Below are 16,234 nucleotides of genomic sequence, written 5' to 3' on the forward strand. Positions count from 1 at the left end.
CAGACCCTGCCTCGATGGGACTGTTACACATCTGAAAGTCAAGGCCCACTCAATCAACCTGTAGGCGCAGCATCAATCTGGTCTGTGATATCAGTATAGATTGTTGGTGTGACAGATAACATGTCCCACACACTCCCCCATCTGTGGAATACACTCCCTGTCCACATCAAACCAAATGCTTCAATGTCCCTAGTGATGTGCTCCCTGTATAAGTGGATGGGAAACAGAAAATACAGTCCTGTGATTCCACCTGTGTCCCTGCTGGACAGGGGCTCTGTGTACTGCCATATCTTAACATGGACTACACTCTCATCTGTGTGGGTTATAATGGCTTCATGGCCAATACCCTACTAATATCTTATCAACCTATCAATCTATACACAACTATCAGTGGTTCACCACATTACTCTGTACTGCTCTGCCACTGACATACCTGGAAGTCACAGTGCTATGCGGAATATACCACACATATAATGGACATTTATGCTCAGTAGACTGCACTCTGCAGCCACACCCACACCTCCGAACCTCTGACAGCAAAACATCTTGACAAGGTCATAAATAAAAGTGGGACAAAGGCCCAGTAATAGGCATGTGTTGTAAATATTGCTCTTACAAACTGAGAAAGTTGGTAGAATAACAGGTTTTGCATTAGAAGGAATTGTCTGATGGTTATGAATTCTGAAACACTAATGTCTGTCATTATTTCAGTCTGTAATTATTTGCAACTAACTTGACATAAAAACACAAGTTTATGTATATTGGATGAAACGTCTAGACAAACATCTGGACAAGCTGCAAAAAACTGTACAGTTGAGAGGTATGGTCCCACACCAGGATATGACTTTTCAGGTAAGAAGAATACCACACAAGTAGTTGATCCCCATCCAGTATATCAACAAGTTGCTGGACTGTTTACATAGCTTCATCAGTCAATCAGCTGTAGCCACACCTCTCAACTGGCCAGAGTGGGCAAGAATGTCTGTAGTTTGGTTCATAATATTGGTCTGTGCATCATAGGTTCATAGGTTTGTACTAGGCTAATGGCCCTGGAGCCTTTGCAAGCCTAGCCCATAGGATTACCCTAGCATCGTGCCACCTGACCTGAGTTCCCAGTGCCTCTGTCGAGTAAAAACACTGGAGTGATCCCCGGGGTGAATTTTTCTATTTCCCATCCACTCATCAAGATTTCTCTTGAAGAAGGCCAGTGAGGTGCTCTTTTTTACATGTATGGGAAGTCTATTCCATGTCATGGGCAGTCTCTGGGTTATGAACCTATCCCTCCAGCACATTCTGTTGATTGTGGTAATGAGGTTGATGTCTCTGGAGTGTGTGGTGTTCAGGGATTGGGATTTCTTTAGATGTAGCATTTCTAACATAGCTGGGTCAGACATGGCTTTGTGAGTCAAGCAGAGATCACCTCTAAGTTGGTCTCAGTGAGGCCTTTATGTAGGATGTCAACATCACTTGGGGAGTTAATAATAGCTCCCAACTTGCAATCATCTGTGAACTTTGTCAGCCAGAGTCCTTTTGTGTTGGCCTGGACTTCAGAGAAGTAGATACCAAACAGGAGAGGATGCAGGACTGAACCCTGTGGGACTCCACTCATGATTGGTTGGCATCTGACCTGGAGTCAGCTACATTCACACTGTGGGTTCTATCTGTTTGCAACCCACCTAGTGATATAGGGGTTGATGCCAAGCTTAGTGAGTTTTTCTATGATTCCTGAGTGGAGAATGGTATCAAAGGCCTTGGCCAGATCATGGTAGGCTGTATGAACCACTTTGCCTTCATCCACAGCTGTGGTGACTGACTCAAAGAGGTTGACCAAGTTGAGCAGGCATGATCTACCCTTCACAAAATCAAACTGTGTGGGATCCAGAGTTTGGAGATTCCCTATATTCTTGTTTATTAGGTCCATGATGATGCATTCCATAGCTTTGCATATCAGACTCATCAGGCTAATGGGGTGATAGTTCCCATGGTCTGCAGTCACTCCTCCTTTATGGAGAGGAATGCCTGTAGCAGTGTGCCATTCAATAGGGACAAAGCCTGACATGAGGCTGTGATTGAACAGTGCACACAGATGAGGTGCCAGTTCACTCTGTAGTTCATGTAGAATACAGTCAGGGATATTGTCAGGTCCCACAGAAGCTGTATTCTTTTCCTTGGACAGTACTGTTTTAACCTGTGCAGCAGTAATACTGGGTGTCTGGCACTCTACTGGTATTGTGATTGGTTCTGGGGGAGGGAGAAGGGTAATACTGGTACTGAATCTGTCGGCCAGTATATTGGCAATATCTGTTGGCTTGTAATAGGAGGTACCATTGTGCAGTAGCTCAGAGCAAATATGGGTATTGCTGTGGAAATTCCTTACATAACTATAGAAGGTCTTGTGGTTGTCTTTACAATCTGCTGCAATTCTGTTTTCATAGATAGCTTTAGAGGATTTAATGAGGGATCTCAACTTTTTGGTGAGTCTGATAAGGGAGTTTTTCCAGTCTTGGGACTTCATCTTATTCTGCATCAGTTTTCTCCTTCTGTTGTAGTGTTTGTTTATGACAGGGGACCACCAGATTGGCTTTCTTTTTTTGGAGGAGAGCATCTTGGTTCTATTGGGTATAGCGAGATCCATGCATTTGTGTACGTGTTCATACAGTGCATTGGTTTATGATTCAGCAGTCATGCAACTATTCTCCATTTGCATGGGTACCAATAAGTTAGCCACCTGTTTTTAGGAGCCCAAAGTTAGCTTTGGATAAGTTTTTCATGATGTTTACCTTTGCAGGGGGTGGGGATGACGGGTGGTATCTGGATTTCAAAAATGATTAGTTTGCGGTCAGATCTAACCAGGGAGGAGTTGACTATTAATGTATAGCAATGGCTGCCCATGTTAGTAATGACCAGGTCAAGGATGTTGCTACCTCTAGTAGGGGTAAGAACAAGCTTGTCCAGGGCATTGGAATTAATGAATTCCAGGAAACATTGGGCAAGTGTATTGGTACATGAGTAGTTTTCCCAGTTAATGGAGGGGTAGCTGAAGTCACCCAGTATGAGAGTGTTAGGTTGGACCCTAATATTCTCCAGGGTGCTTAGGGATGTGGAATGTGAGTCTTGGGACATGGTTGGGGACCTATAGCAGGCTATGATCTGAATTGCTGTCTTACCCAATGTTAGCTGCACTTGAAGTATCTCTGATGCGTTATGTTGGGCTACCAGTCTGGAGGTGTGCACATCATTTCTGAATATTGAAACATCACTGCCTTTGGAGCTTCAGTCCAAGTTCTGGGGCCGAAAGGTGTGGAATGAGTTATAGCCTGGTAGTGCAGGGGTGCTTTCTGCTGCCTTGAACCAGGTCTCTGTTACAGCACAAATGCCAATGTTCTCCATTTTAAAGAGTGCTTCAAGTGAGTGCATTTTGAGATTTAGACTTCTAGCATTTAGTAGCATGACCCTCAGATTGCATTTGTTTGTAGCTATTATGGTGGTAAATTTGGTCTTTGGAACATTTCCTAAAAAGGCACTATAGGGATGGCAAGAGCCTTAGCCAGTATCTGGAAGCACAGGGGTGAGAGATGCAGGCAATCTCTGGCTAAGCATTGAGGTCTGTCAATCATGTCATCCCAGGCAGACAGATACTGGATCCCCTTAGAATGACACCAGAAACTTAGCCAATTGTTGAAATCAATAATTTTCTCCTTGTACTGTGGTATCATTCTGGGTGATGGTCAGATGCTGCTCAGGGCTCGGGTGACACCTGCCTGGGCTACATAATCTGAGAACTCCTCCATGTCTCTTTTCATGTAGTCCAGGGAGGTACGTCTCAGGTCATTCACACCCACATGCACAATGACAGAGTTATATTTGTACCTGTTGTTGAGAGACCTGAGTGCATGCATTATGTGGCAGATCCTGGCACCTGAAAGGCAGCTGACTGTTACTTTCTCTTTAATCAACCTAGCGAGTTGGACATCGGTGTGTCTCACTATCAAGTCACCTATGACTAGTGTGTTGGGCATGCTTTTGCCTTGGAGGCTTTGGTTGAGTGCCACTTTGTTTAGGAGAGTTATGTGTCTCATGATTAGTGTTGTGTTGTGGTGGTTGAGTGCGTTTCTGCCTTGGAGGCCTCTGTTGTTTGGGCAGATTTTTACTGAGAGCCTCCATGAACATAGGTTTGTGTTTTTATGTAAAGGCAGTGCTGGTGTGTGTTCTGGAGGGTTATGTATTCCATGTGGTGTAGTGCAAGTGTTGACCTTTTCCTCTTGACCAGCTATTCCAGTCTTGGCTGGAGAGTGTGTGGCTTCCAATTTGGATATATAAGTGCATCTCTCGCAAGTCTGAGTGTTGACAGGTAAGAGGAGGGGGTTGTCGGTGTACATGAGGCAGTTGGTACATTGCCTCAGGATACCCAAGTTTAGCAGGTTAATAGGAGAAAGTACGGGGAACTGACCTTTAGACATGCTTGGGGATGGGCATTAATAATAAGTACTGGAGCTGTTTCCTTGTAGAACGTTCAGTGCTGTTAGCACTTTTGTGTGCTACAATAATTGTTACAAGAAGTCTGGTAAAGTGCTAGACTAATAAGCTAGTAAAAGTGCAAGATAAGAGAGAACTAGCAGAGCTAAGGGAAAAATTGAAGAGTAGATTTTGGCACCACTCGGAAAAGCGGCAAACAAGTGCAAACACGGGCTTTTAAACCAGAAAGTTAAAAGATATGGAAAAACTGCCCAAACAGCTAAAAAACTACAATTTCTAGGCCAGAAACCACTCCTCTTGTGGTAGATAGGTAACCTAGTGCTTACTACTCCCACTGATAAGCTAGAAGACTTCCTTCCAACACAGAAAGCTTGGGGGGGGGGGCTCAAAAGCTTACAAATAGTCCTTGATAAAGCAAATCTGTATCTGGACTAGACTAGTTACAGGAAAAGTGGGAAACAAGTGCAAATGCGGGCTTTTAAACCAGAAAGTTAAAAGAGATGGAAAAACTGCCCACATGGGCAATAATCTATAATTTCTGCGCCAGAAACCACTCATCTTGGGGTAGATATGGTAGATAGGCCAGCTAGTGCTTACCACTCCCACTGATAAGCTATAAGGCTTCCCTCCAACACAGAAGGCAGGAAACAAGCTTAGATTTTTTTTTATTCTAAACTGAATTCAATTATTGTTTTATTCAACTCTGAACAGTTAAAAAGTGCCAAAAAAGTACTCATCAGCTGAGAAACACACTCAGTCAGAACACAAGGAGATTCTACCACTTTTTTTTTGTTTTAGTAAAGTGGAGAGGGAGAAAGCAGAAGCAGAAGATAATTCAAGGTTAAGAATCTAAGTGGGTTGGGCATCTCAAATGTCCTCTTTGTATTAGGTAGAATGAGCTAATGACACTAGACTGGGAGGAGTGTCCCAGATCAAATTTACAGTAGGGGTGGGTAACTGCAAAGCCACCAAGTATAACATGAAGGTACCAATAGGGAAGGGGTGGAAAACTATTACAGCTACTAGTTATACTATTAGGCAGAAAACACTACAGACATGTTTATCACAGCAGAAAAATAGCAGGGAGCCTCTAAATGAGAGTTTTAAACAAATAAAGGAGCAAATAGACACTAGATAATGCTTTTAACTGCAAACAAATCCGTTATATGATACACTCCTTGGCAGGAAATCAGAAAAGACAAACAGCAGGCCTATATCCAGATTATGCTACCTGACTACAACACAGAAATCTCACAAAAATCCACAGAAAAGTACAGATAGACCACTCACAAACAGAATACAACTCTGAGTATGAAAGAGCAGTTTCCAGTTAAGTAATTCAGTAAAAATGCAATTACAGTAATGAAACACTATCTAGCAATGAAAAATACAGTTAAAACAGTATACAACAGTACACACATGCAGTGAAACAGTAAAGAAAGCTTTATAACAATGCAAAATGTAGTAGAATAGCTGTATAGCACAATTATAAGCATTAAAGAAGTGCAATTCATTGAAATAAATGTAAGAAATAAATTATTCTGCTTTTGGAGTCTTAGGAAATTTCTGCTTTATCCCAGTGATGAATCACCATTCAACAGCCTGGTAAATACAAGCACAGCTCCCTGCAGACACAGGGTTTAAATACCAGAAAAGATGGAAAAATCTATTAGCTTGAATTACTACCCAGTCCTGCTGGCACCTGCTCTGTCACTCAATCACTTGTGCTAGAGAAGGTCAGAAAACCCTGTTACTCTCAATAACAGAGAAGACAAGACACTATCACCAGAAGAAGGCTGCCATAAACACAGGAAACTCAACAAACAAAACAACCAGGCCTGGATAACAGCAGGCCTTTATCCAGACTATGCTACCTGACTAGAATACAGAAATCTCACAAAAATGCACAGAAAAGCACAGCTAAAGCACTCACAAACAAAAAAAAAATCTTGTATTTCTCTTGTAAATCACTGTGATGATCTGAGGATGTCTGTCACTAGGTAATGACATAATACATTTCAGTGTCATATGTCAGATATGTCAGAAAATGTCTGCTAAATCAAACCCTGTACCTCTAGCAACTTCTTGTTTACTTTTGAGAGGTATGGTTGTAGCACACAAAATCCTGGACCAGAGTACAACAATCTCTGGAATTGAGTGCCACTCTTACTATAGAAGGCCATACTGGGCATGCTCTTACACTTAGAGAATCACAGCCCATGTTGGAACCCACATTGGACTATATAACTGTATTGTGCAAACATGTCTTTGCATACAGACAGCTATGTACACCTTAACTGTCTCTACACACACCAATCAGACAGGATTACCCTCAGCTAGCTAGTAGGTGGCCCATATGTGATATATCTGCATCTGTTGTGTGTGTGATACACAGACATATATATAAGCAACATATAACAATATGTCAAGTATACACACACACATAGACGTGGGCAAGACAGAGACAGATAGTGATAGAGAGAGACACAGGGAGACACACACACAGAGTGAATCATACACAGGGGATACCCTGAATGGCATAGAGTGATGTCCTGCTACAGGCAGTGGCATAACATTCATAACCAGTCATACATGCCAGCATGAAGGTGAGCTCCATTGTGTAATAATACTGAAGTTGGGGTTGTAATATCACATCACTTGCCTTTGTGTGTGTGTGTGTGTGTGTGTGTGTGTGTGTGTGTGTGTGTGTGTGTCTGTAGGTTTAAGTATTAAGAGGTTACACACCCCATTACCCTACTTCACAAGATCTGCGGATGTCATTCACCTTAGAAGTACCTTTGGACCCTTGTCAGTCCTATAAGCTCTGTGGTACATGTGATAAATTCGTAACACTATAGTATAAATAAATAGATAGGTAGGGATTCTAATCTCAGTCTTGGTAAATGTAAGTGTGTGTGTGTGTGTGTGTGTGTGTGTGTGTGTGTGTGTGTGTGTGTGTGTGTGTGCGTGTGTGCGTGTGTGTGTGTGTGTGTGTGTGTGTGTGTGTGTGTTTGTAGGTGAAACAGATTTAGGCCACTCCCACACAGTACACTTGCCAGTACCCTACTTTAGCAGTCCTGCTGATGTCATTCACCTTAGAAGTACTTTTGGACAGTTATCAGCCTTGTATGCTCTATAGCACGTGCGGTAACTGTGTAGCACTATAGTATATATAACTGGATAGGTAGGGCTTCTCATCTCAGTCCTGGAAAATGTAAGAGTGGGTGTGTTTTTTTGTAGGTGAAACAGTTTTAGCCCATTCCCACCCAGTACACTTTCCAGTTCCCTACTTTATCAGTCCTGCTGATGTAATTCACCTTAGAGGTACCTTTGGACACTTGTCAGCCTTATAAGCTATGTAGCATGTGTGATAACTAACACTATAGTACAAATAACTAGATAAGTAGAGGTTCTATTCCCAGTCCTGACAAATGCAAGTGTGTGTGTCTGTGTTTATTTGTAGGTGAAATAGTTTTAGGCCATTCCCACCCAGTACACTTCCCAGTACCCTACTTTAGCAGACCTGCTGATGTCATTCCCCTTAGAAGTACCTTTGGAAAGCCCTCTGATCTATAAGCTCCATGGCATGTATAATAACTACATAACAGTATAGTGCAAATAACTAGATAGGCATGGTTTCTACTCTCAGTTCTGGCAAATCTGTGTATATAAGTGTGTGTATGTTTGTAGGATAATGTATTTTGATGCCCTTTCCCCCAGTACATTTCCCATTGTCATACTTTACAAGGGCTCTTGATGTAATTCACCTTAGACGTTCCTTAGACCACTGTTAAATCCCATAAGCTCCGTGGCACGTGTGATAACCACGTAACACTGTAATATGCATAACTAGATAGGTAGAGATTCTAAACACAGTACTAGCAACTGTGTGTGTGTGTGTGTGTGTGTGTGTGTGTGTGTGTGTGTGTGTGTGTGTGTGTGTGTGTGTGTGTGTGTGTGAAAATCATATTTTCCCCCTCTGTGTGTGTGTGTGTGTGTGTGTGTGTGTGTGTGTGTGTGTGTGTGTGTGTGTGTGTAAGAATCATATCCACGGGGATTTGGGTTTTACTATTTTGAGGTGTGTACTACCCAGTACACTTCCGATTGCCGTACTTTACAAAGCCTACTGATGTCATTCACCTTAGAAGTACCTGTATACACTGGTCAGCCCTCTAAGTTCTGTGGCATGTGCGATAAATGCGTAATACTATAGTACAAATAATTAGACAGGTAGGGGTTCTAATCTCAATACTGACAACTATAGAAGTGTGTGTGTGAAGCATATCCCCTGTGGCTGTTGTGTGTGTAGGTTATACTCTTTTAAGGCCTGTTGACCTCCTACCCATGACATTACTTTAAAGACCCTGTTAATGGCATCTGTCTCATATGCACCATGTAACACTATACAGCCCATACCAGTCATCTATACAGATGTACATGGAATATCGAGATGCTTGCAACCTATATGTAGTCTGTGTCCCCTAACAATGAGCATTCCTGTGATAACACTGCCATATATATCACAGTTACCATAGTGACACACATATCAGCTCCAGACATTGTACCTGACTGACACATCGTGCTGATAGAAAGTCTGTCACTCTATTACTTGTCCAGGTTTGTAGGAGCAGTAGATGAGACCATTCACTATTTCTGGTTATCCCACCATTCATGAAGTCATTTGCAAGATTACTTGTTGTAAGAGGTTGTGTGTTATGTTCCAGGCATATATTCTATGTGGAGCATGTCATGTGTACGTAGTGCATAGTACATACAAGTGGATACGTAGAGTTACTAATATGCCTATTGGCAAATGTGTATGTGTTTCTGTATGTACATCCCTTCTGGTTGGCTTTACTGTGTGTATGTGATGGCTATACCATTTTGTGTGGCTCTTTCACCCTGTGAACTCCCCCATTGCCAACCTAGTTTCAGCCCATACAGATGTCATCCACCTTACAAGCACAGTTACACAGTTTCTAACACAAAGTCACTGTGGTGCATGCAATGGTTGTATCACTGTGTATTGTGCATAAATAGATGGGTAGGTCATCTACTCTGAAAAGTGTCAACTCTATGTGCATGTTTGTTTCAATGCATGTCCCCATGCAGCAGTGTGTGTGTGTGTGTGTGTGTGTGTGTGTGTGTGTGTGTGTGTGTGTGTGTGTGTGTGTGTGTGTATGTGTGTGTGTGTGTGATGGCTCTACCTTGTTAAGGGCTTCTGAACCCACTATTGGCAATCCTAACAGTCCCTTCAATTGTCACCCACTTGAATAGTAGTGGCAGACACTGCAACACTACATTACCGCTATGGTATTTGTGTTATGTATCTAGTGCTATCATTTATAAGACTGTGGAGGTAGGGGCTGTGCTCAGCCTTTCAACAGCTGCCCCATGTACAGGACTATGAATCTGTGTGCACTACCAGCATGAGACACCAGGCATGCATATGAGATAGCAGACACAGATGCTGGTGAATGTCAGGTTAGACTAACACAGGCTGATCTGTGCCAGGAACACATACCCCAAATCTGTCATACATAGTATCAAGCATACCCTCATCAACTGCATTAAGGTTGAGTGGCTGGGACAGAAATGATAGGGGCAACAGGTGCTGATAGGTGAGTCTGTTGTGGTTAAAGTAATGGCTAAGTTTATGAGGGACCTAGTGCCAGTACTCATGTAACATCCTCTGTATGTGTGAGCCTGTGGTACTATAGAACACCCAGGTGACATGTATGAAGGCTTGCTGGATGTGTCAAGAGTATGTATGCAAGGTCACACTGTCTGCCCCAGTTGTCCCTCACACACTATTGCATATAAGCACACCTGGTAAACATGTACATATACAGCTGTACCTTTCATTAGCTATGAAAAAGTCACTGTGTTTCCACTCCGCCATACTCATTGTTTTTACTGTCAGCAGGCCCACAGCCTGCAGGCACACAGACACCTGGAACACAAACAGAATACAGTATGTGACACTACAGTCAGTCAGCAGTACTAACAGCAATAATGCATCATGGCTAAAAAGGTACATACACCTCAATGTGTACCCATAACTATTGCCAGCAGACAGCACCTTAGACAGCATTACATTACTACACTGTACTGTTTTCACCCTGTGCATCAGACCCATATTAACATGTCCCTGCATCTATGGTATGGATAACAGGGATGTGGCACAGGTATCATCACATGCACAGGGTGTGGTGTGGGATTGCAAGAGGCCTAGGCTGGGCCATACAGTTGATATCGTGTGTGTGTGTGTGTGTGTGTGTGTGTGTGTGTGTGTGTGTGTGTGTGTGTGTGTGTGTGTCTGGAGGGGTGGTGTTCAACTGAGTTGTGCAGAGGAGCTGTGCATGTCTGGTGAGGACCGGCCTATGACAGAGATGTGAGAGTGCTTGTATACACACAATCAAGCCATGTAGAAGCCCTACACAGGGCTATGTTGGACAGCCATGGACAGTACTTGGCAGGATGTATGGTTCACCAGCTCCTGCCAGGGACATGAGAACTGGTTCTGCCAGGAGTCTCATTGGCACCACCAGGCCCAAGGCCAGATGCAGTACTAATCCCCGATGGTGACTGCTGTCTGCTGGATCTGTGCCACTGATGGGACTGGCCAGGACCACGTGCCCATGGCCTGCTCTGGTGTGGTGTGTACAGCACCCTCTCTTTGGTAGTGCTGGTGGTACTGCCACTATGGGAGTGTGAATGTGTATGAACACATGGGCTTTCAGCTGATCTTGTTAGTGGCCTATGTCCTTGTGGTCGATGCTCTGCTCCCACCACATGCTCAAGCACAGACATTGTATGGTCAAGCAGTGTCAATGTCTCACCCCATCATCTATCCATGACATCAGCAAAATGATGTACAGCATCACAAATGCTGTGGAGGTCATCATACATGGCATGAAGTGTTGCATTCATGACCCTGAACATCTGTCTGGTGTTGTGGTCAGTATGTACCTGTACCTCCATGACGGACCATAACATGCGTCTGCTGACACCTGCTGTGACACTTGCAACAGGGGCTTGATGAGCAACAGTCCTCTGTCGAGCAACCCTGTTTATCTGCCTGTGTGTGACCTTGTCTGCTCTCTGGCTATGGCTAATGTCTACATTCACACTTGCCATAGTCACCACACTAGCCTGTTCCATGCCACCACCCTCCAACTCTCCATTATCTGTGGCTGTTGGGGACTGAGTATGTGTGGGCATACTCACTGTGTGCAGGGACAATGTGGGTGAAAGTGGGATACCAACCAATGGCACATATTCATCCCCTGACAGCCAGCTGTGCTTCACTATGACCACCATCACCATCAGAGTCCGCTAAACACTGACATCAGGTTGTGAGGAGGAGAGACACCGACCCCCATGTTCACCTTCAAGGGGAAGATAACATATGTAAATTAGTACCAGCAGTACAATGTTTGCTGATACACACACACACACACACACACACACACACACACACACACACACACACACACACACACACACACACACCCTGGTAAAGTCTGGCACAGTTGTGCTACCTATGGACATTTCAGGCCAGACTTTACAGTAGTTCTGACTGCCACAATCCATCTCTTTAACAGCTACTGTAAGGCCCACAACAAAGGGTGAAAAATCCGGGTTCCTATTTAATGATCCAAGATGCATTCTTTTGAATACGTCTTGATTGAACTTGAAAGCATGAAAAGGCAAAATAGCGAACTGGCATATAAGTGAATTTTTTCCCTGGGAAAGAAATCACTTGGCCGCTTCCGTTTCTTTTGCTGTTTTTATGATTGTAGTGCAATCTTGGAGTTGGTACATCTAAGTAGGGGGGTGGGGGTGAAGCCCCCCACTTTATGTAATGTTTTAAAATTTTTGTTTTGTTTTGTGGAACAGCGATTTTTTCGCTGTTCTAAGTGTTCAAGCTTTCACTTACAGGGGTTCGATAAATCATCATTCGCTTTTTTAAGCATTCGATGATTTAACAAAGACTCGACAAATCCTACTGTGTGATGGGCCTAGTAGCAGAATTGTAAGTGTGGCCAAGACCAAGGCTATTGGAGTGAGCTATACAGTGTCACCAAGTGCATATGCTAGTACTGTAAGAGCTGACTTACTGCTATACAGACCAGACACAATGACAAGGTTTAACGATATGTGATAATAACTAATGAAGGAACAAGAGAATACTCTATCAATGCAGTATCTACACAGTTCAGACTCACAGGGATTCATTTCAAACAACGTTGCAGAACAGTCTGCAATACATACAGGAAACATGTAAAGTACTAGTTGTATAGTTTCATAGGATGATACTAGGCTATTGGACTGGATGCCCCCATAAGCCTAGCCCAGAGTTTTGCCCTTGTCCCTTCAAAGTAATCACCTCTTTCTCCTGTCCAGCTGGGACACACATGGGATCCCAGGGATGTCTTTTCCATTTCCCATGCAGTCGTCCAGCTTCTTCTGCAAGAGGGCTATAGAGGTACTCTGCTAGACATGGGGAGGGAGTGTATTTTACAGACAGTGTATTGTGTGGGACACTAAACTATCCCACCAACAAGTACTATTATTGTCACAGACCAGGTGAGGGCCTTGTTTGTGGGTTGGGTGAGTGGGGTTTGTCTTATGGATATGCAGAAATGCCATCAAGGCTTTGGAAACGGCCTTGTATGCCAGACACAGGTTGCCTATGATCAGTCTGCATGAGACTAAATACAGGGACAGGGCTTTCAGTCTACCTGTATATGCTGCAACCAAAAATCAGCGTGTAGAAACAACGGAATGAAAAAAAACACACTGAATCCCCTTGGGTCTTGGGAAGCTGCACAACCACCAAATAACTGAATATACTGGAGCGTAGATTTTTTAAAAGTTTAATAAATAATCCAAAAACAGTTTAGCGCTTTCACTCAAGAGTTGAGCTTCATCAGAACTGTTAATCATTTACAATACAATGAGTTATATGCACTTTTTGGCGCCAACTTGAATTCAAAATTTTAAAGGTACAGAATCCTTATGTGGATACCATATACATTGTAAAAATTGCTAATAAAATCTATCACAACCCTATATGTGCACAAATATGAATTCTATATATATATAATTGTGCAATAATAAAAATTATTATTTAAAATATATTAATAAAATATAATTTGTACTAACTTCCACACTCTTATTATACAATAGGTTAACTCCATTCTATGAGTGGAATACATATTTGAATCACAACATATACTTAATACTTATTGAATCATTTAAACCTGGATCATGTGCAGCGTCTGTATATAGTTGCCACCAGGTTTCTTTATATAATAACTGTTCTTTGTAATTACCTCCCCTATTAGACACCTTTACATGATCTATAATGCCAAATTTAAAAATATGTCTCATATCATATTTCTTAACATGTCTGTACAGAGCGTTGTTTTCATTTTTTGTTTTTATGCTGTACAGGTGTGAATATATCCTTTTACTGAACTTCTGCTCAGTTTTGCCTATGTAAAAACATGGGCATCTTTCACACTTAGCTAAATACACCACACCTTTTGTATTACAATTACCTGATTTAAATCGGATAATGGCGTTATTTACATTTTCCAATTTGATTTTCTCATCTTCAATGATATTCGTACACTGATGACACCTACCACATTTGGTGGTGTGTTTACTGTTATTATAACACTTATCTATCCTTTTCTCTAGCAATTACTTTAAGTTGTTCCCCATTTTGTAAACAAAAATTGGTGCATTACCCAAAATATTATTATAATATATTTTAAATAATATTTTTTATTATTGCACAATTTTATATATATAGAATTCATATTTGTACACATATAGGGTTGTGATAGATTTTATTAGCAATTTTTACAATGTATATGGTATCCACATAAGGATTCTGTACCTTTAAAATTTTGAATTCAAGTTGGCGCCAAAAAGTGCATATAACTCATTGCATTGTAAATGATTAACAGTTCTGATGAAGCTCAACTCTTGAGTGAAAGCGCTAAACTGTTTTTGGATTATTTATTAAACTTTTAAAAAATCTACGCTCCAGTATATTCAGTTATTTGGTAGTTGTGCAGCTTCCCAAGACCCAAGGGGATTCAGTGAGTCTACCTGTATAGGATAGGTGTTGCAAACTCTGGATTTGCCTGGTCAGGAACCTCTGTGGTCTCTGCAATTGCTGCATTTGCTTGGCAAGGTACATGACAAAAGAGCCATAGTACTCTGTAATGCATCTGATAATGGCGGAGTACAGGGATGTTGTGATCTCCTGATTCCTGGATGACATACCTATATTTGTGAGGTGGACCATGTAGACAGCCTACCATACAATGGTGACAATGTGCTAGGAAACTGTCAGGTTGCTATCAACCTTGGTGCACAAGTCATCTCATACATGATTGCATGCTCAGTACATTGTTATTACTGTCATAATTAGTGTGGATGATATCTACCAAAAGCCTGGCATTCAGTTTGAGGCAATGCTTCTGGCACCAGTCACTCATTTGGGTAAGGGCCTCTTGGAGGATGCTTACATCAGTAGGGGAATTTAAGACAGTGGCCAGCTTGCAGTCATCTGTACACCTGGTCAGCCACACACCACTGGTTTGTCTTTTACCTCAGAAATGTATATCTCAAATAGTAGAGGCCCCCAGACTGATCCTTGGGGTACACCACTCTGTAAGGGTCTACTACTAGAGGTGGCTTCCACTACTTTGACCGAGTGGATACTCTCATTGAGCCAGTTAGCTACAATTCTGGTAACATACAGGTTGATGCCTAGCTGTGTAGGCTTATGTATCATGGCCCACTGGTGATTATTGTCAGACGGTTGGGCTAGGTGAAGGTAGACAGTGTGCACCGTCTTCCCCTCATCCTTGTGTATGTTGACTGCTTCAAAGAAATCAACCAGGATTAATGGACCTGATTTCCCTGGGATCCCAGGGATGTCTTTTCCCACTGTGTGGGCTAAAGCATTTTGAGGTTGCTGATGTCATAGGTTCATAGGTTCATAGGTAGGAACTAAGCTATTGGATCTAGGGCCTATATAAGCCTAGCCAAACAGTACCCTGGCTTTTGCCACCCAAGAAAATTATTTTCCTGTGCCCCTGTCAAGCAGAGCCACAGAAGTGATCCCCAGGGTGAATTTCCTATGTTCCATCCAATCATCAAGATTCTTCTTGAAGAGTGCTAATGAGGAGCTTTGTTTGATATAGATAGGTAGTTTGTTCTAGAGTATGGGAAGTCTCTGAGACAGGAATCTATCCCTCCAGCATGTTCTGTTTATTGTGGTGACATGGTTTAGGTCCCTAGAGCATGTAGCTCAGAGGGATTGGGATTTCTTTACGTGGAGCATGTCCAACAGCTCTGGGTTTGACATAGTTTTGTATGTTAGGCAGAGATCGCCTCTGAGTAGGCGATATGCGACAGAGTAAAGCTGGAGTTTTTTGAGATGGTCTATCTAGGGCATCTGTTTGAGGCCAGTAATCCTCTTTGTGAGGTATTTCTGTGGCCTTTCCAGTTGTTATAGATGCCTTGTGAGGTACATACCAAAAGGGGCATTGTACTCTATAATGGGTCTAATGAGTGATGAGTAGAGGGGAACAATGACCTCTTTTTTCCTGGATGAGAAACCTTTTGTGATGAGGTGTGTCACGTAGAAGGATTTCCTGACTACTGTGGTGATGTGATTATCAAAAGAGAGACTGCTGTCCATCTGTGTCCCAAGGACTCTTATCACACT

This window comes from Protopterus annectens, chromosome 4.part0 (assembly GCF_019279795.1).
Source record: "Protopterus annectens isolate FY-2018-M chromosome 4.part0, PAN1.0, whole genome shotgun sequence".
NCBI lineage: Eukaryota > Metazoa > Chordata > Ceratodontiformes > Protopteridae > Protopterus > Protopterus annectens.